Raw genomic sequence first — 18,708 nt, 5'->3', positions numbered from 1 at the left:
TGAGGCTAGGTAAGGCGGCACGACTTTGCTGCTGCCTCGCACATGTTCTGGCAGGAGCACTGATCGGTTTGTGCAGTACCACCGACAAGACAAAGCGTGCACCCCCCCCCCCCCCTCCCTTACCCAACCGTCATCACTACTGGGTCCTCGCAGCGCTAACCAGACCTTCTTGATTGGTTCAGTCATTCACGCTTTATGGGTGCATCGTGGCTACTTGATATATATATATAGTCTCGATTGGGGGGCTCCCATCGGTTCCTCACGTGCTGCGCCATCTCACAACGTTTGTCAGAAATTCGAGCGAATATTCTCCACACTTTGCTCCGTGCTGGCGAGGCGCTGCCGGCCGCCGTGTTCGGTATCTTTGTCGTGACGTGATTGGCGGCATCCCCGAGCCAGCTTAGTGGAATCTGACTCTGCTGATGACGTCATTTTTGCTAGTTTTTCTCTCCGCTCTCGCGTTTTTCTACGTCAAAAGTTTAATTTTTTAATTGGCTATTACGACGCTCTTACTAATAATACCGAAATAAAACTTTAAGACGCATGATTTTAAGGGTGCCTACATTACAACTGTTACTGTTTGTTCGAATTTAGGGACTTCTTCAGGTTCCCCTTAAAACCGGTTTTACCTCTCCGGTCTTGAGTAGCCGCAACTGTGTGAACCAGATTTTACTACTCAGCTTCACTCCCATTTTATTGTAGTCTTCATCTTTAAAATTTATTAATCTTTTTATTTTTTTCGACAATGTAAACGTGAGAGAAAACAAGATAGCACACGCAGTTGCCGCGGCTAGTTCCAAATCGCAGCTACAGACGCGAAGCGCCTTGCCTGTGCCTGCATCGCCAGTTTCGTATACTATACTGTATGTTTGTTTCCTGCAACCCACCGCAAGAAAACTCGGCGAAGGATAAAACAGCACTTATCAAAACGACCTTCAATAGCGCCACCAAAAACCCGAATGGATATTTCTTCTCAATTTCTCTTTAGAGGTCTGTCTTTCCCCAACCGCTTGTTTCCTGCCAACGTTGCCAGGCTGTCGACCGCGCTGATGTTCGTGACGGCGCCCAAAAACGAGAACAGCTTTTCCTCCAGGTCGTTGGGAATCCCCAAAACATCGACAAACGTTCCGCGACGCCGTCTGCTAGCGTCATCTGCGGTGCGCGAGTCCCGGGTGCTTCAGCACCGCCAAAAACAACGCAAACATATATACACCCCCACATAGAACCGAAACCACTCGGGCACCAACGGACCAGCGCTAGGCCTAAATCTGTCCACAGGGCGACTTTCGCCTGTTTCTGTCCCTCCAATTCCACTATAGGTTCCACTGGGCGTTATTTTTTTCTGATGATTTTGGCTCTTATGATCCGGGTTATGGTCATTTACAGTTTGAGCGCGGTGTTCCCCCACCTTTGTCGCTTATGGTTTCTGTGCCCTTGTATTATGTTGATTTTCGTTCCTGCATGGTCAGGGCCTTTTTTTTTCTTTTCTCACTGTGTTTTGTACTGCGAATTGCCTGTGATAACGTACATGAACGTTTCTGTGGCAGCGGCTGCATACACAACTAAGACGCGATGCTGATTTATTTATTTTTGCCCAAAAATTATTTGTCCTTTTCGGAATGGGTGGGCGTGTACCATTCCATCCTTGTCCACTGATTGGACAAGAGCCGTTCTGTGCCATATCACCCACCCGTAACGCCTTTCTCAGTCCCGTCCGTGACACCTACCGAGTACAGGCCAGTTTTGTGGACCAACGGATGACACCCTTGTTTGCTGATTGTGCAAAATCCCATATCACCTACACCTTCAGGGAAAAAAAGGGTGTATTATTACACCCTGTGTTCCATATACGACACCCTAAAATTCATTTTGACCTACAGCGCGCTGACGTCAAACCGACGTTACAAACTTTCACGATGTGGCTTGATAGCCGAGGGGTACAACTATTTAAAATAGCTAATCTACGTGTTACTGACTTAAAAAAAAATAATAATAATATTTGGGGTTTTCCTGGCCCTACTGTAAAAACTCAGTGTTTTCTTTATGTGGTCTTTGATACGTATTTTAGCTGTTTAATGAGGTATATCTCACCGTTCTCAAGCCCGTTGTAAAAGTTGGGGCCGTCAGTGCGCTGTACGTCCATCCAAAGCTTTGAGGTGCATTATATTGGACAAAAGGATGTAAGACGACACCTTTTTATTTTAAGAGTGTACCCTTAACATTTACAGAATACACCCCAGTTTTATGGACCAATGATTTACACCCTTGTTTACTGATCTGACAAAAGCCTTTCTGTATCATATCACCTATCCGTAACGCCTACCGGGTACAGACATGTTACGCGCTCGGTATACAGGTGTGCCATTCATTGGCCCCATATGTCCCGTTAAATTAAGTGGGAAATTTTCTCCGCTAAATTGAATGGGAAAACGCTTCGCGTCCCTTCAGTGCCACGTGACCATATGATCCCCCCCCCCCCCCCCCCCCGATATTTATTGGTGGAAAATAATCGCACCACTAGATTTGGCGGGATTCAAGATCCGCTACAAAACCTTGCCCATGACAACTGTAAGCATAAAAAAAAAAAAAAGGCAATGAAGATGCGGAAACTCCGTAATGAAAAAAGAAGACTCCTACGATGGGTTCCGGGTCTTGCACGTCGCCGCTTAAAGTAAACATCGTGAACTGAAATCGCCGACTTTCACGGCACCCCGCTGCGGCTTTGGACGTGAAATGGACGCACCGTTCATCACGGCTTATATCGCCCGCTGCAAGTGACTCGGCAGTGGGTGGGCCTCCTGCTGCGTTCGGGATACGAATGCCTCCTTCCTCGCAAGCGCGGTCGTCCCGAGGCTCATCGTTACCTCCGCCATATCATTATCACGATCATTACCATGATTATTATTCTCATTATCTGCCTCAGCAGAATAAGACGCATAGTGGCGTCTCTTGGGTTCTACTCTGGTTCATTTTGAAAGCTAAAGAAGAGTGCACAAAGACCGAAACTGTTGCTAAGTCGACATTATGTCGAAAGGAAGAGCCAAATATCGCCCGAAATTCGGGAACCGTGTGGCGACAGTCGCTTAGAAGCTGTGCAGCAAGCAGGTGTTGTTTCTGGCAGTTGTTACTGGGGATTTTTTAGGCAGTTGTTCGTGGGAAATTTGTATGATATGACGTTACTCCTCTTTGTGCAGTCTGAAAGTCTGGCTATGCAAAACGCATGTTTAGTCGAAACGCGTTTTAGAATGCCCAAGACAAAAAATACGGTAGTAAATTGAACGATAACCTGTATGCTAGAATCTGGAGTTGCCTGTTTGTTCAACTCTTGGGCGGCACCGCGAACTAAGCTTTGACTGATGGTAGCTTGTGGCGTTTTTGTTTCTTTTTTTTTTTTAATCTCAGATGTATTTCTTTCGGGTAGGGCGTATGTTCTTGAATGTGCTGGTCACAGTCCAGAACTAACCGGGACGACTAACCTAGACTGCCCCAGTCAACTGTGCGGGCACTTGTTTTTGTTTATTCTTTATTGTTCTATAAGGCTCGTTCACACTCTTGCAACCGAGTACAACCGAGAGAGACAAGACCGGTTTTTTTAGCCTCTTGCGACGTCTAGGACCAGCTCCGCAGCAGCGCACCCGGTCCTAAGACGTCTCAAGAGGCTTAAAAACCGATCTTGTCTCTCTCGGTCGTTCTCGGTTACAAGGGTGTGAACGAGCCATTACTTTCACTTTGTGGCCCTAGCATTTGTAATAATTCAAGCTAAGCATGGCGTCTAACATGACCGGAAATCTCGGAAGTCATACTTTCGCTCTTCACCGCAACGCTCGTGGAGGTCAGATCTAGCTCTTTAGTCGTTCTCATGTCATCAAGTAAAGTCTTAGCATTGTTATATTTTACTCAAGTATTTTTTTTTATTTCTTTATTTTACAGCATTAGGAGTCAACATCACTACCAGTACCATTACACAAGCTCCAGAAACCACGCCACTCTTCGTTACTGAGGGGTCTACTTTAACCAAGACGTCTCTCGCTGAAGAGGTTTCTACCAGCCGAGTTGACGGCCAGAGTGCCAACCATTCAGAGTCTTTCCCGCAAGACAAAACTACCGCGCAGACAATTTCAACCTCAGCTTTGGCAAGGACATCAGCGCCTCCGCAACAGACATCCGCAATCACCACTGCCTCTCCCTTGTCGGGTTCGACGCACGTTGGAACACCCCCAACTCCATCACCTTCTGCAACCCCGTCACAGGAATTGAAGAATGACACGTCACTTGAGAGCTCTACACAGCCCTTCGAAAGCACGACCTCAAGATCGGAGAAAACATCGCCAACTACAACTAAGCCGCCTGAGCGTACCATAACGGATGCATCCGCATCAAACTCGACCAGTCTTGAGCAGAAGACTGCGACACCGACCATGACAACGCCTAAGCGTCGCGTCGTTGATGACGTCGACGACGTCGTCATGAAGTCGACTCCGACTGTGAGACGTCTCATGTTGGTCCTCCGAGGAAACTGCAGTCACGACAACCTCAAGACGGACATCGAGCATGCCTTCCAGAACCTCAGCCCCATTGAGAACATCAGCGTCACCGAGATCCAATGCAGCACTCTGCTTGACGTGAACGTGACGCTCAAGGCCGGAGAGCTAGAGCTCAAGCAGCTCCTCCGCAACCTGAGCCTCGCGAGGAACCTTCTGGTGAACAGTTCTTCGGGAAGACACTTCCAGCTCGCCGACTTCTCCGTCAAGGAACAGGTCTCCACCGACGGAGCACGGTCAGTGAGACCCCGCTGGAAACCGACACGAGAAGAACTCATCATCTACATAGCTGTCGCTGTCCTGTTCGTCATCGTCCTTGTCATCGCGTTCGTCGTCTGCAGCATCCGTTGCTGTAGGCGTCAACCGTCGAAGACGCTCGACTTTTTGGAGACTCCCAGACTGAATCTTCGCCTCGAAGACTACACACTGACCAGAATCCCGCGGCCGCACACCGTGTACGCGGACCACCTTCGCACCCCGGATCAAGAGCTCGGTGTCGTTCAGGCATTCGACACATGCGTTGTCCCTCTCGAAGACGTGGCCGTCCGCGACCCCCAGCCTCGGCGTCAAGAAGGCTGGAAGAGCCAACAACTCCGGACCTTCGGGAGGACCAAGAACTCGCCCTCTAGCGGTCGCCTGGTGGTCCGACGGACAGTTCCACCCGAAGACGATGACGAAGAGGAGTACCGGGAGTCTCTGAAGAACGGCAGGGTTCTGTCCACGTCGACGGAGCGGCTCGCCCGCAGAGATTCGGGCGGTTGGAAGCAGGGAGTTGATAACCCCATTTACTTCGGAGACCGTCGGAAGTCCAAGGGATGAGCCTTCGCACAGTGGCACTCTCTCTTGCAATATGGCGCAAAGTCGTATTGTCTCCCACTTAAGCCGACTGCATCCGGAGGATTAGGCCTAGCAGAATCTTGGCCGTCTTATTGAGATGCGCTCGTTTGGCGGCGGTTCCCATTCCGTTGTTTGAGCTGGGCTTAGAAAAGGGCTTCCTTTGGAAACTGAAGCCCGGCTAATTCTGAATGATGTCTGTTGTTGTGACGTAGGCTTAAACCTGCGCACGTGCCGAGTGAGCTCCGAGGTTCTTCCGCCGCATGCTCTACGTAAGAACTGGATTTCCCGGAAGGCAGGCGGTGTTTGCGACATACAGATGAACCTGAATTAATCTCCTTTGCGACTCCTGTACGTGATCCCCTCACCTTTGTTTTATGATACTTTACATTGTAGTTATATTTTTGTTTATTGTTGCTTTCGTGTTCTGGCAGTACCCGTCTCGTACGAGTTTGATTATAATCTCGTATTTTCAGTATTTTCTTTTTCCAGTGTCAATTTGGTGTGTTGTCGGAAGGATGAGTATCCTCTAGTTCCTGGACATTGACAGTATTTTAGTTTGTTGTCAGTTGTTCAGTCTTTCGGATGCATTTGACACGCGGTGACCCTTTGCGGACTCTGCTGCTGTTGAGTTATACTTTTTGTTATCGTTTATTTTGTTGCGCGGAAGACTTAATAGAGGTCACGGTACTTTAGGCCCGATAAAACCAGTCTCTGTTTTGTTTTTGTAACTGGCATTATAGCATACAAAGAAAAGAAGCCAAACGCCAAAGACACGTGACACAAAGTATAAGTGGTACTGTGAAACATTCACTGTATAAAAACAAATGTTGCTGTTCTGGGTCTATAGTTACCGCCTAACGTTCCCAGCATATTGGAATGAGCGCGTCGAGAAGACCTATACATAGTGTAATATCTTTAATTTTGTTGTTTTGTTTTGTTGAGTGTACTATGGTCCCGAACCGTAGCCGATGCGGTGGGTATACGCCAATACGCATGGAACGCGAAAGGAATACAGGAAAATATTCCATTACTTTTGTATTCAGACTTCTGTGAGACTCAATAAGAAATAAACAGGTGTGTACTACATTAGTACGCAGACATATTCGGTTGGTCATTTCATCGAACGTTGCACCAATATCGTTTTTAATTAAAAATATACTTTTCCGGAACCATAGCGTGTGGATGAACTACTCATATGGTGAGTTCCTCCGGTTCATGGTAAGTACTTTTTGTCTGTCTTTCAATATGCGTGTGCTTTAAGGCGCATCCACTTCGTGTTCAGTAGGGCAGCGGCCATCTTACAAAGTAGCGAGATCTTTCCACGATTCGCTCGATCTGTGCTCACAAACCAGGTTTAATGATATTTTGTATATCTATTGCCTTTTATATGCAGAAAGTCGAAGGGATTAGTCAACACATACCTTTAACTGGCTACTTCACTAGAGTATGAAGTATTAGGGAGAAAAAAAAGTTGGAGAAGAAAAAGAAACAAATATGGGATTCATATTTTTATAGTGCTCAGATAGCCATGTGAGATTTTTGTTCTCGCGCGCTTTTCTGTAAAACGACCTACCGCGTGTTTTCTTTTTTTTTTCCTTCTTTTTTAGTAGAATAATAAGGACCTACCGCATTTTTATGACTACAGCCTGCTGCCTGTGTATTATCCGCAGCAGAAAATTCCGTCTGATGACAAAAAGTTTTTCCTTAAGCTTCGGCAACACGAACAACCAATCGGAGAACATAATAAAGTGGGAGGAGATTGGTGAACAATTATAGGCTGAACATTTCACAGTGTATGGGGTAGCAGAAACGCACCTTAAAGTTGAGGAACCACCGTGCATTCCTGACTGGATGGGATGCAACTTGGAGGGGAGGTGAACGCAAAGGCGGAGGTCTAGGCATGTTGGTTAAAGGACAAGACTGGGAAAGAGAGAGAAAGCTGCAGAGAACACTTATGTTCGAAAGGTAACAGGTCTGAACACTCTTTTGGGATTTGCTTGCCTGAAAGCGGGAAATGACTCGAGGGAGGAAAATAAATAACGCTTTACATGTATATCGGAGGACATCGGAGAACTGGGCCTTAATCATTAAATAATTATAGGAGACTACAAGAAAAGCCCATTTAGAAGAGTTTGACGGATTCACAGATACAACTGGAAAGTTGCTAGAAGATTTCTGTGATGCTTTGGACCTAGTGTTAGTGAATGCACAAGTAAAATGCGACGGGAAAATAACGTGGGAAAGAAAAAACTCGCACTCAACAATAGACTACTGCCTCATGTCCCGCAAAATTTATGACAGGCTAGGAGTATGGAAATAGATGATAAAGGTACAAAAAGCTTAGGGAGTGACCACAAGGAAATTAAGATTAAATTTGGCGCATCCGAACCAGAACAAAAGCTCGGGAACGAGAGGGTAAGCTGAAACTAATTGAAGCTCAAATACAGAACGTATCTAAAAGCATTGTAACATAGTATCGAAACAACTAGAAAAGGAATTTACGTAGGAGGATCTAATAGGAATCCTTAATAAAAGAATTAAGGAAGCATCGGATTGGAGAGGACAGCAAAAACGAAGACTCAAACCGAATAGCTGGTGGGATAAGGAGGTCAAAGCAGCCATATTGCAGCGCCAAGAGGCACATCTAGGGAGCATATAGGTGGGCGAAGAAAAGGGGGGAGCCTTGCCAACTGTGGTAGCATCAAATTGGGAAAACTTACAAGAGCGGAAGAGGGAGGCATCAGCTTTAATGCAGGCCAAAATTGGGAGTGCAAGAAATCGGTGGATGATGGAAAAAGAAAGGAGTACGGCAAAAAGGTTTTGGGAGCACATTAAAGCGCAGGCAAGAAAGACAGGGTTTGCAACACTTGCTAAACACACAGGAGGGGAGAAGAGTAGAGGGGGAAGAGTCACGGGATTATATTAGGCGGACGATCGAAGAGGCTTTCTCCCAGCTTGAGCAGAGGGAGACGGTGAATAGCACTAGAGAGTTTTAGTAGATCTTTTTTTTCGCCCCGATAACGACAGCCCATAACGAAACGATGCATGCCCAAGGCCGGTGGGGAGGGGATGTATCGTTATCGGGGCGAAAAAACGATCTACCAAAACTCTTTAATGAGCAACAGAGTAGAGGAGGAGCAGAACTGTGTAACAACGGAGACGACCACAAGAGAATAGCAAAAGGCAGAAAGTAAGGTTCCAGTAGGTACTGCGACAGGCCCATACCCATGGAATTCATTAGGACACTAGGAAAAACAAGCAAATTGAAGTTACGACATGTGATAAATCAAAGTTTTATGGGATGAGAGGTGCCCAATGAGTGGGAACTAAGTATGAAACGATACCAATATATAAAGGCAAAGGAAACAAAGGTATATTGCTCAATAACGGTAACTTCAGTTTTACACAGATTAGCCATGCAGATAGCAAAGCGGAGAATGGAGGAATGGGCAGAAGAAAGGCAAATACTGGGTGAGCTCCAAAACAGATGCCGAAGTGATAGAAGACTGGAAGATAACTTATTCGTCACCGCACAAAGTATAGAAATAGAAGATATGGTTAGCTTATTCGGGCATCAAAAGAACGTACGATTATGTGAGCCAGGAAAAACTCGGGTCAGCTGAAGGAATATATAACTTAGATGCAAATTTGGTCAGGCTTCTTCAGCAAGTGTACAGTACACATACATTAAGGTAGTTATAACATGGAAAGCAGCAATAAAAAGAGGTCGAAAGAGATTTTAAGAGGTTTCAAAGCACTCGGTTCTAAGTCGCAAGTGTGTAAATGGTAATGTAGTGATTGCGCAGGCGAGCTGGTGGATGTTAACCATTTTGTTCTATAGCCCGAGACTGAGGCAGGAAAAGAGGAAAGTTTCGAAGTAGAAGAAAAATGAACAGTCGAATAGAGACGTGTCCTCGACTGTTCATTTTTCTTCTACTTTGAAACTTTCCTCTTTTCCTGCCTCAGTCTCGGGCTATAGAACAAAATGGGTAAAAAAGTGTAAATGGTCCTTTAGTCTTTTGCACTGCTGGAATGTGTCAAAGCTTTCACGCGTTTGGATTTACGCATAGTGAGTTTTCTTAGTGTAATGTTGTCACAGGTTTGCTTATATTCTCTGTTTAAACACAAAGGACTGCCGACCAGGCGATAGGTCCACGCCTCCGGTGGAGTCTTGCCAATGAAGGGGGGACCACAGTTTTGCAACGAAACGAATTTAATACTGCAAACAAAACAAACAAAAAAAAACAATTAACAAGAGCCGAGCTGCGAAAACAACAGGGCTCGAACGCACTTCACCCGGCCGGTGCACGGGCGTTGAGGATAAAAACACTCAACACACAACGATTTAGTCAAAAACCAAAGTCTACAGCTTAGTACAATGCATTAACCATCGCTTACGCAAGAGCTTCCCCGAACACGAAAAAAAAAAAAATAATAATAACTTCGGAGCTTAAATGTTATCAAATAATACAATCGGACACCCGTGAGAATAAAAACCAACTAACAGAAATACCGCTTCCTTATTTACTACAAAGAGGAAAGTGCGAGTGGAGGGGAAATCTCGTCTCACAGTGTCCGCGAGGGACGGTCTTGCGAGGCGCTGTCCGAAAGGGGAAGGAATGGTGGTACCACGGTGGGTTGGGCGGCTTGAAGCGGCCACACAATCACACACACACACTTCGTCGTCGAAGTCTTCCCCAGTCCGGACCTGGCCCGCTACCGTTGAGCTCCACGGACTCGACGCTTGATTCCCCGCCTGTTGCTTCCGAGTTTCGCGCTCACACTGCCCGCCTTTGCCCCAAAGAGTCCCCCTCGACGGGCCCCCGCATTCCAGCACGCAGGCGAGGAAAACAAAACTAAAAAAAACCAAACCCCAGGACGCTGGCCCGCTCGTCCCTTCGCCCTCCTCCAAAGGCAGCATCGCTTCGTTTTCGTGGGAGTTGGGTCCCAGCCCTCACACACCGCGAATTTCTCGGAAGGACGCGTCTAGCCCGGGAGAATGGATAACGTAACACAGCCGGATTTTGTGTCATGAATAATATAACATAGCCGGATTTTGTGACAGTAATGTCACAGCTAAGTATTAAATTTCAACATGGTGTATGTATCCATCCACCATAAAGTCTTTAATACTTTCTCTAACATGAATTTCTCTGTTCAAATGCTTCTCTAGGTTTATTTATTTGGTTTTTTCTCGTTTTTAGTTACTCCTTTATCTCGGCCCTCAAGACCGCGACAGATCCTTGGCCAAGAAAAACTCAAAACTTACAAGCCACAAGAAAGAGGCAAAGAAACCCAAAACGTGCAAGCCACAAGGAAGTAGAAGCCTCCTCGACAAGTAAAACGCAGTGCAGTGTCTGCGCGCTTTTTTTTTTTAATTTTTTTTTTTAAACAGTTGGTTAGTTATTGATAAGAATGGAGCACTCAGTTCGGGGTCGGGTTTAAAATTATAACCGATCAACCGGGGTTACACTGCTTATACATCATACAAAAGACAGTCTGCATAGAGATTCGAACGCGAGTCCCCGTGAGATCCGTGCTTCGAATGCCGCGTGGCAGTGAGTTCAAGGAGCAAACTTGGCACGCGGCATTCGAACTCTGGGCATATTGCGGTGACTCGTCTTCGCAGACTGTCTTCTGTATATGATGCATGAGTAGCGTGACCCCGGCTGTATAGAAGCTGTTGCCATTATTGATTATTGTGACATTTTTCCGATGATGTACTCACGTCTTGCCACGTAATACGAGTATTTCGCTGCGGTGAGTGAAAGCCTTCCCTCTCCCACCTCTTTTATTGTTTGACCTAAATAAAATGGCACAATGTTAGTAGTCTGTCCTTTGTTAAGTTTCGTGTTTAGAAAATACGCGTCTGCTTGAAGTTGGTGTTACGAGACAAAAATAAAATAATAAACGAAAATGACATTTTATTTGAGCGCATCCTCTGGGCCGAATGTCGCAGAGGGCGATCTCATAACTGCGATCATCTTTGTAGCGACACGAAGTGTCCCTGCAAGGATGATCGTTTATAATACCAATATAATGAAACAAAGTACTATAAAATTACTTTCACCATACTCCGACTCGGAAGAGTTTTTGTTTTAAGAGCATAGAAAATGCCGTCCAGACACTTCCTTTCTTTTTTTTTTTTTTTTTAATTTACGCTTGCAATAATGATTTAATAATAACGCGGATGGCGGATCGGATGCGGATAAAATAACTTCAGAACATTGCACATGCGGGTCGAGTGCTGAAGCAGCTGATAGAAAGTCTGCGGATGCGGACGTTCAAATTGTTATTCACGTAAGCTTGTATCATACAAAAGCCGTAATTATCATGGTCTATCCTTTACAAATACCATCGCGTCTCAAAAAAAAAAAAATCCTTGTGTAGTCGCACAGCATTCACCCTAACTTGGCAAACGGTCGAGGCGAAGGTCTCGGCGAGCCAGTCAGCTTGCCGAAACTAGGCACGTCGGGAGTTCGCTCCCTCCGCTCAATCGGAAAGCCGTCACGTGCTCGGCTCCGTCGTACCTGATTGGCTCGAAATGGGCCGTATACCCTTCGCTTCTTTATCAACGCCTTACGCACGTTGGAACTTGGAAGACGCTTGCTTCGATCATATGTACGTTTCGAAATTGTTTGTATGTATGACCAGTGTGACAGGACCGGCTTCCGAGTAACGGGTGGATGGATGCTAATGGCTCTATCAATTGTAACGGGTGGTAGCTTGCGCCACCTAGCCTAAGCTTAAAAACAAACACGCTCCAGACAGTGTCTGGAGACTGTCTTTCGCCGGTGCGCGAGACAGGTATGATCCGCGAAAATACGGTATTTGTTTACCTTGTAGGGTTGCGCGACACCGCGGAAAGGTCGTTGGCCCGCACCTGAGCAAATCGGAGGCCAGGCATGTGATGCCGCATTATGGATAAAGACGCTTCAACAAGCAAAACAAAATGCAGGATGTCACAAAAATAAAATAAAAAAAAGTTTTTTTTTTTTTGTTTTTTTTTATTGCAAAAATAAAATATGTATTGCCGAACGCTAGTTTTCCGCCCAAATGTAGCCTTAGAGATCCGAAGCAGATGCCAAAGTTTCAGCACGAACCGATATCTTATTCAAAAGTTATAAGTGATTTTCTGAAAATTTCAATGGGAAAACTTTGTTATCTGGGTTCGGGTCCCTAGTTTGGGTGGTGAATGAGCGCTCAGCGATGCGTAGTTATTTCTGCTGTGGGGAAGAAAAAAAGTGTTTTTGTTAAGGAGAGGGGGGAGGGGGGGCGGGGGGGGGGGGGGGACACTGAATATCAAAGGAAGAAGGAGAGAGAGAAGGGGAGAGAAGTTTACAAAAGAAAGCCCGTTGCTCCCTTGCACCAAGTTTCGAGGTCTTGCTGCTCTAAAGCTAGTACATCTGACAAAGTACAGTCTACAGACACAGTAGCGAGTTTTAGTAGACAGTGTTTCCCGCTAAAAAGCCCCTCCGCTACCCGGAACTCTACAGCCAAGGCCATCGGCGCGCAGGCGCAGATGCGGCTTCTTCGTAGCGGAGGGCTAGCGGAGCGGGAAACACGGTCTACTAAAACTCCCCAGTATGAAAGGGGTGTCAAAACAGGATACTTCAGAACGCGTGAGGCGGCATTTCTCTGCCACATGAAGTGAAAGTTGAGGTCCGGCAGTCCGTCTTCTGTTCAGACACTGACCAGGCAAACATCAAGGCCTTCTTCCTCGCCTCCTCCGCTTTCCTGTGACCCCGGTGCTAGTCAGACTTGACGTCACACGCCACCTGCCAATGGTGTGCCTGTCCATCTGTTCTGCCGCGCCCCTTCCCGTTTTCGGGACTTGAGCAGCAGCGGAGGCCTCGAGCGATTCACAGGAAGCCGACAGAGCGTGTGAGTGGCTGTCCGGACGCACGCGATGAGCATATGCTCGGGTCTCCGTGAAGGACAGAAGCGAACGTGGCTAAGGAAAGCATTTCCACCGCCCAAGGATGGAAGGAAGGGGATCGCCGCACTTCATATGGCGGAGAAGTTTCGCTTCAAGCGTCCTTGAAGTGTCCTGCTTAGACAGCCCTTGAAGCGCCGTTCACACTCTTGCGAGTGTGAAAATGCTTAAGACTAAAGAGACCAGACCGGTTTTTAAGCCTTTTGCGACTTCTTAGGACCGGATGCGCTCCAGCGGAGCTGGTCCTAAGAAATCGCAAGAGGCTTAAAAACTGGTCTGGTCTCTCTCGGTCTTACTCGGTCGCAAGAGTGTAAAGAGCGTGTCCTTTTTTTTTTTTTTGTATGACGATTTTGTCACATGGAGACAGCTCAATAATAATAAAACAAACAAAAATATTTCCTGAGACCGGACTTGCAAACGTGTATAACACGTTTGCAAGTCCGGTCTCATGGCGCCGCCATCTTCCTCAGTGGGGTGCGCTCTTGGGCGCGGCCATAATCCGATTACGACGCCTTAGCTAGGCTTCGTAATCGGATTATGACTCGTCCGAGCGCACCCCAGCCAAGCAAGATGGCAGCGCCCTGAAGCCGTACTTGCAAACGTGTATACGCAGCACGACTTGGCGTCGGCGCGGTGGCGTGAATTTCGTCCACCGTTTTGTTGTTTTTAGCTGCCTGGCGTGCGCTAAAGGCGGACATTCCAAGGATTTACATGACCCATCAAATGCGTAGTACACAACAGCTTGTAAGTGTCACCACGCTGACATCTGATCAAGATGTCGCAATATAATCCTAACAAAAGTGGCGGATGGAATTCATGTGAAAACACCCTACACCATGGAACGCAAAGGACGCTACGAGGGTGTCAGTGCCCTTCCGTTTGGGCGGTGCGACGCGGGGAGCGCGAAATCATGTGACAAGACGCGAGCTATGGATTGGCGTGGATAGCTGGTAGCGTCTATATCGTTGAACACCATAAGGTGGAACGGAGTATATCTGTCTATGCCAAGAGGCTAAAAGCTATTTGTGTGTGTGTGTGTTTTCTTGCTGCAAAGCAATATTCCTCAAGAAAAAAAAACGAACACAAGCATCAAAGTTTTAGAAAATGTCGACAGCTGTCGGAGTGTGTTCCGCGATGGCAAAATCTGGAGGTGCCAAGAGGCGAAGCCTCGACGAGCGTGACCGTCACTGGCGTCGGTCACCAATCGCCCGGACAGCCCAGAACCGTAAACGCCGCTTAAAGTTTTTTTTTTTTTTTTTTTTGCGTGTTTTAAAAGCAGCATGTCATCCGCTTTCTTCTATCTCCTTTTTTTCTATTAGACATCTTTAAACCGCCCTCCACTGCCTCTGTTTTCTTGAACTCGGTCGTTCGGGCAGGACGTTCGGGCGTGCGGAATGGGCAGTTTGTGAATACGGTGCGGTGCGTGCGTGCTACCGTCGCGGTGTCACTGTGCGTGCCGGTCAACGTTACTATACTCCATTTCACCTTATGTTGTACCGCAGACAAGGCTAGAAGCACGAGCTCATAGCGTTGGGAGTTTCTCTGAACGCACGGGAGCTTGTGCCGCCTTGACGTGCCCCAGAGCAAGGAGCTCGCGCTTGTAGCCTTTTCTGCGGTACATCATAAGGTGAAAGAGAGTATATACTTCGTTTCAGCTTAAGTCCAGACGCAGCCAATGCTACAAGCGCGAGCATATGGCCCTGAACAGTGCCTGTACTGCACGAGCGCTCGTGCTTGGCGGAAGCTGAAAGCCCGGAGCTCGCGCTTGTAGCATCGGAGTATTCACTGGCGGCCATAGCTGTGTGCGCGAATGCTGAGCGCGTGCTGACGGTGAGCTTCCACAGTTCTTTTGCAACGTGCATTCTGCACCATCAAGAAGGCCGGTCTTAGCAGCCTCGTTCTGAGCATGCGCTCTAAACAGCACCCACAAATATGGCGTCCATTGAATACTCCCTATAGAACCCTCTGTCGGGAAACTCACCGTTGCAACCTGGGCCACTGGCGTCCACCGAGGCCGAGCTAAATACGACTACAGCGCCACTCTTTATCGTTTGTCTGTACTGTCGTCACCTTGAGCTTTTAGAAAACATATTTTTGCGTAAAAATGAACGGAAAAAACGGTTTCTGTAGTAACTTTTATTGGAGTTTAGTACAAAATGAAGGGCGCATGGTGTTTTCTAAAATCTTTAGTTTGCAAACGTTTTGCAGCACAATATTGTTTTTATACAACCATGCCTCAGCGGTGATTTCAGGTAGCGCGTCCCGACCTAGGCGCATCTTAATTAACTTCGGTAGTAATACGCGGCGCGTCCGCTTGGGAGATGGGCCCAAAATGGCCGATTAAAGCCAAGGTAGTAGGTAGCACAACTTTACTGAGCGCAGTGCATACAGGGGCTAGGCTCATCTGCCCGCCTAACTATACAACACAAGGGCTCGACAGTAGGAAGGGAAAAGGGGATGGGCATTTATGGGAAGTAAAGGTAAGGTTGCGTTACAATTGGGCGCGCCTCTTGCGGAGTTCGTCTTGAAGGTGGCAAACAACTTGTTTTGTTCGGTCTATTAGGAGCAGCTGGATGCGCAGTTCATCTTACTGTAGAAGGGACGTCCAGTGAGGAACGATGTCTTCTCCTCGGTCATCGAGGTGCCTTTGGAGTTCCTTTGGGGGTCTGAAACTTCGGGCATGACCAAAACATATGTCCGATCGTGCCATCCGGGGGTGGGTCTTCGGAACCACAGCATCTCGTACAGGACCCATCGAAGATTAGGGGGTGAAAATAAATAGGAGTCACGTGCAGTTCCTCGTGTCGCCGCTGCGGGAGAAATGGCGGCGTTGTGATCGCCATTAGCTCGGTTCTCGAGTACGGATCGGAGCAATCGGAGCCACTTTTTCAGGGCAGTCTCTATGGCAATTTCCCAACTGAGTGGTTTTAGTAACTTGGCACCGGTTGATTGACTTCACATGTAAGTACTGCGCTTTGGTACTGTGTCTGAGCACCTGTATGACCGCTAAATTGGCTTAGATCGGTGTTTGCGATAAAAAGTCAATATCGCAAAACGAAATTAAAGCATAGATATGTTTTGTTCTCGTTTCCGCAGCGCAGCTATATATATATATATATATATATATATATATATATATATGACGCAGTGTTGAACACCTAGGGAAGATGGGGCACTTCTACATTTGAGAAAAAACGCTTGAATTGCGTTCATTTGGCCTTTAGATTAACAGATATCATAATTGTATTTCAATGCGACGCGCCGGAGAGCCATACGAGCAATTTCAAAATAGGACTGAAGCCCCGCCTCCCTAGCCTTGGGCAAGCAAAAGAGCCGTCTATGACGTCACGGACAGCGACTGTCTTTCGCGTTTTTCTCGCGTTTAACAATACTTACGCAGCAAATGGTTTGGGTATTCGGGTTCACGGGGTAAAAATACACTAGAATTCACTTCTAACTCATTTTTTCCAAGAAGCTCCGTAGCTTCCCTTTAATTAATTGGACGCATTTTGTTGCTAAACTAAAACGGAACTAAGGAAACTTTTTTTCTAGAAATTACTTAAATTTATGTGAAGCGAAACTGAGATAAAAACAGGAACGTGGGCTTATCGGAGTAGCTTTGAGCCCTGTACCATGACCACCTTTACATTGTTGCGTCTCGCATATGACCACTTAGTTTCGGTTCCTAAATTTGGCTAATAATAAAAAAAGGAAAAAAAATCCTATAGTGTAAATAATGCCATAGTTTATTTTATATAAACATTTAACGTAAAAAAGTATTGATTCAATGTTCAATTCAACTTAAAGTGTCCAATTTATTAACACACTTAATTTATTTGCTTGTTTTTAATCCGAGAAGGGTAGTTATACGAAACTACTGCCGAACGTTGCTTATCGCAACGCGGCTGTATTAGCACGCTCAAGAAGAAGAGAAATATGATCCGGGTTCCGACCTGAGTGCCTTCGCGTAACTTCGAAAAAAATAAATAACAAGGCACGTTTCTTTTTTTGTTTGCGAACTGATGGAGGTCGCCGAAGCCCGAACGTCTCCCATCTGACCGAACTCAACCCCAAACCGGGACTTGTCAACACCGTCCTTCGCCGTCTTCAAACACCAACGTCCGGTCTGACACTCGGTATGTGCTATCTTCGCCACCGGTCACTCGTATCTCTCTAATTTTTTCGACATTCATCTTAAATTTCAAGCGAAAGACAGCGACTAAGCTTGAGCTGCAAGAAGTGGTTCTTAGACTACAATACCGAAGCATGATTTGACGCCGTAGTTTCTGAAAAGCCGCGTCCTTTTGCCAAACCTAATTTGAAGGATGCAGTCCACTGTTGAAGCGGTCCTCCAGATACTGGTTCTCGCTTTGGACTAGGCTTTCAAGTTGCGTTCAAAAACTATCTGTGTTATACGTTGGTAGCGGCATTTAGGCCTTCGGCTTCTTTTACAAGCCGACGGCAAGTTTACATGTGCTCTGCGACGAAAGTCGGAGGGCACTTCTTTTTTTTTTTTTTTCTAACTTTAGGATATTGCAAATGTCACCGACGTACCTAAGCCGAAGTGACAGAAGTTTCAGAACGTAAACTCGAAAACGATGCCGTGTTTATCTTAATCGAGAACTACGTCGAGGCAAAACGAAGAGCGTGCTTGTTGTCATGTTTGTGGATGAACTGAAGAATTAAACGCATTGCGTAACTGCGTGGCGGTAGTTGAATCAAGACACCTCTGTTCGTCGCATTGCTTTGTAAAAAGAACGTCCGGGCAGGACGTTATTTTTTAAATATGTCTCTTTCTGCGCTGAAATTGTAAAGAAAATGGGATATCGTATACGAGGTTCGAAAAACACACGAAAGGCGACCAATGCATGGAGGTCTTTTTATTAGACTTCAGACCCTCTAGAACGGTGCTTCTCAACCACTGGTGTTTCGCGGACCCATCTGGATCAGTGAAAGTGATGGGGACCCCCCGCCGGGGATGAGGGTGGATAATAGACGATTACAATGGACAAGGGTAAATAAAGAGAATTAAATGTATGCAAGCCAACTTTGAAGCTGTGAAACATAGACCAATCAACCCTACTTATTTGGTACACAAAACAAATAACATCAATTAAGAAAGAAAAACTTTTTTTTTTTTTTGCTTGGTTTGGGGATGTTAAGAAAGCTTTCAGAGTTCCCAAAGGGTCTGCAGAACCCCATTTGACAAGAACTGCTCTAGAATGCTGCCTCAGAGTGCTGCCCCCTCTCATGTTTTTGCTTGTTTTGTTTCTTTCATCTGTAAGGAACTGTCACCAGCTTCTTTTTCTTTTTCCTTTTAAATGACCATTGCGGCAGGAGGGAGCGACTATTGTAAACCTATCAATAGTACTGTCGACAGTTCACTATCGATAG

General features: G+C 46.4%; 1 protein-coding gene and 1 non-coding gene across 7 annotated transcripts in view; both read left to right on the top strand.

The window, feature by feature from the left end:
• Positions 1–6,480, top strand: part of LOC115326301 — an 84,676-nt gene extending 78,196 nt beyond the window's left edge. Inside the window, exon 3 of the transcript XR_005718258.3 lies at positions 3,931–6,480. This is a non-coding gene — a transcript (endochitinase A). The remainder of the gene's footprint in view (positions 1–3,930) is intronic.
• A 10,753-nt stretch (positions 6,481–17,233) lies between these two features.
• Positions 17,234–18,708, top strand: part of LOC8035613 — a 52,792-nt gene continuing 51,317 nt past the window's right edge. For all 6 annotated transcript variants that reach the window (XM_029987116.4, XM_040498974.2, XM_040498971.2 and 3 more), the window contains exon 1: positions 17,234–17,450. The gene's annotated coding sequence lies outside the window, so the exon portion shown is untranslated. The remainder of the gene's footprint in view (positions 17,451–18,708) is intronic.

The sequence above is a fragment of the Ixodes scapularis genome, unplaced genomic scaffold (assembly GCF_016920785.2).
Source record: "Ixodes scapularis isolate PalLabHiFi unplaced genomic scaffold, ASM1692078v2 PGA_scaffold13__105_contigs__length_92229423, whole genome shotgun sequence".
In the NCBI taxonomy this organism is placed as follows: domain Eukaryota; kingdom Metazoa; phylum Arthropoda; class Arachnida; order Ixodida; family Ixodidae; genus Ixodes; species Ixodes scapularis.
This window is presented reverse-complemented; position numbering and strand designations above follow the sequence as displayed.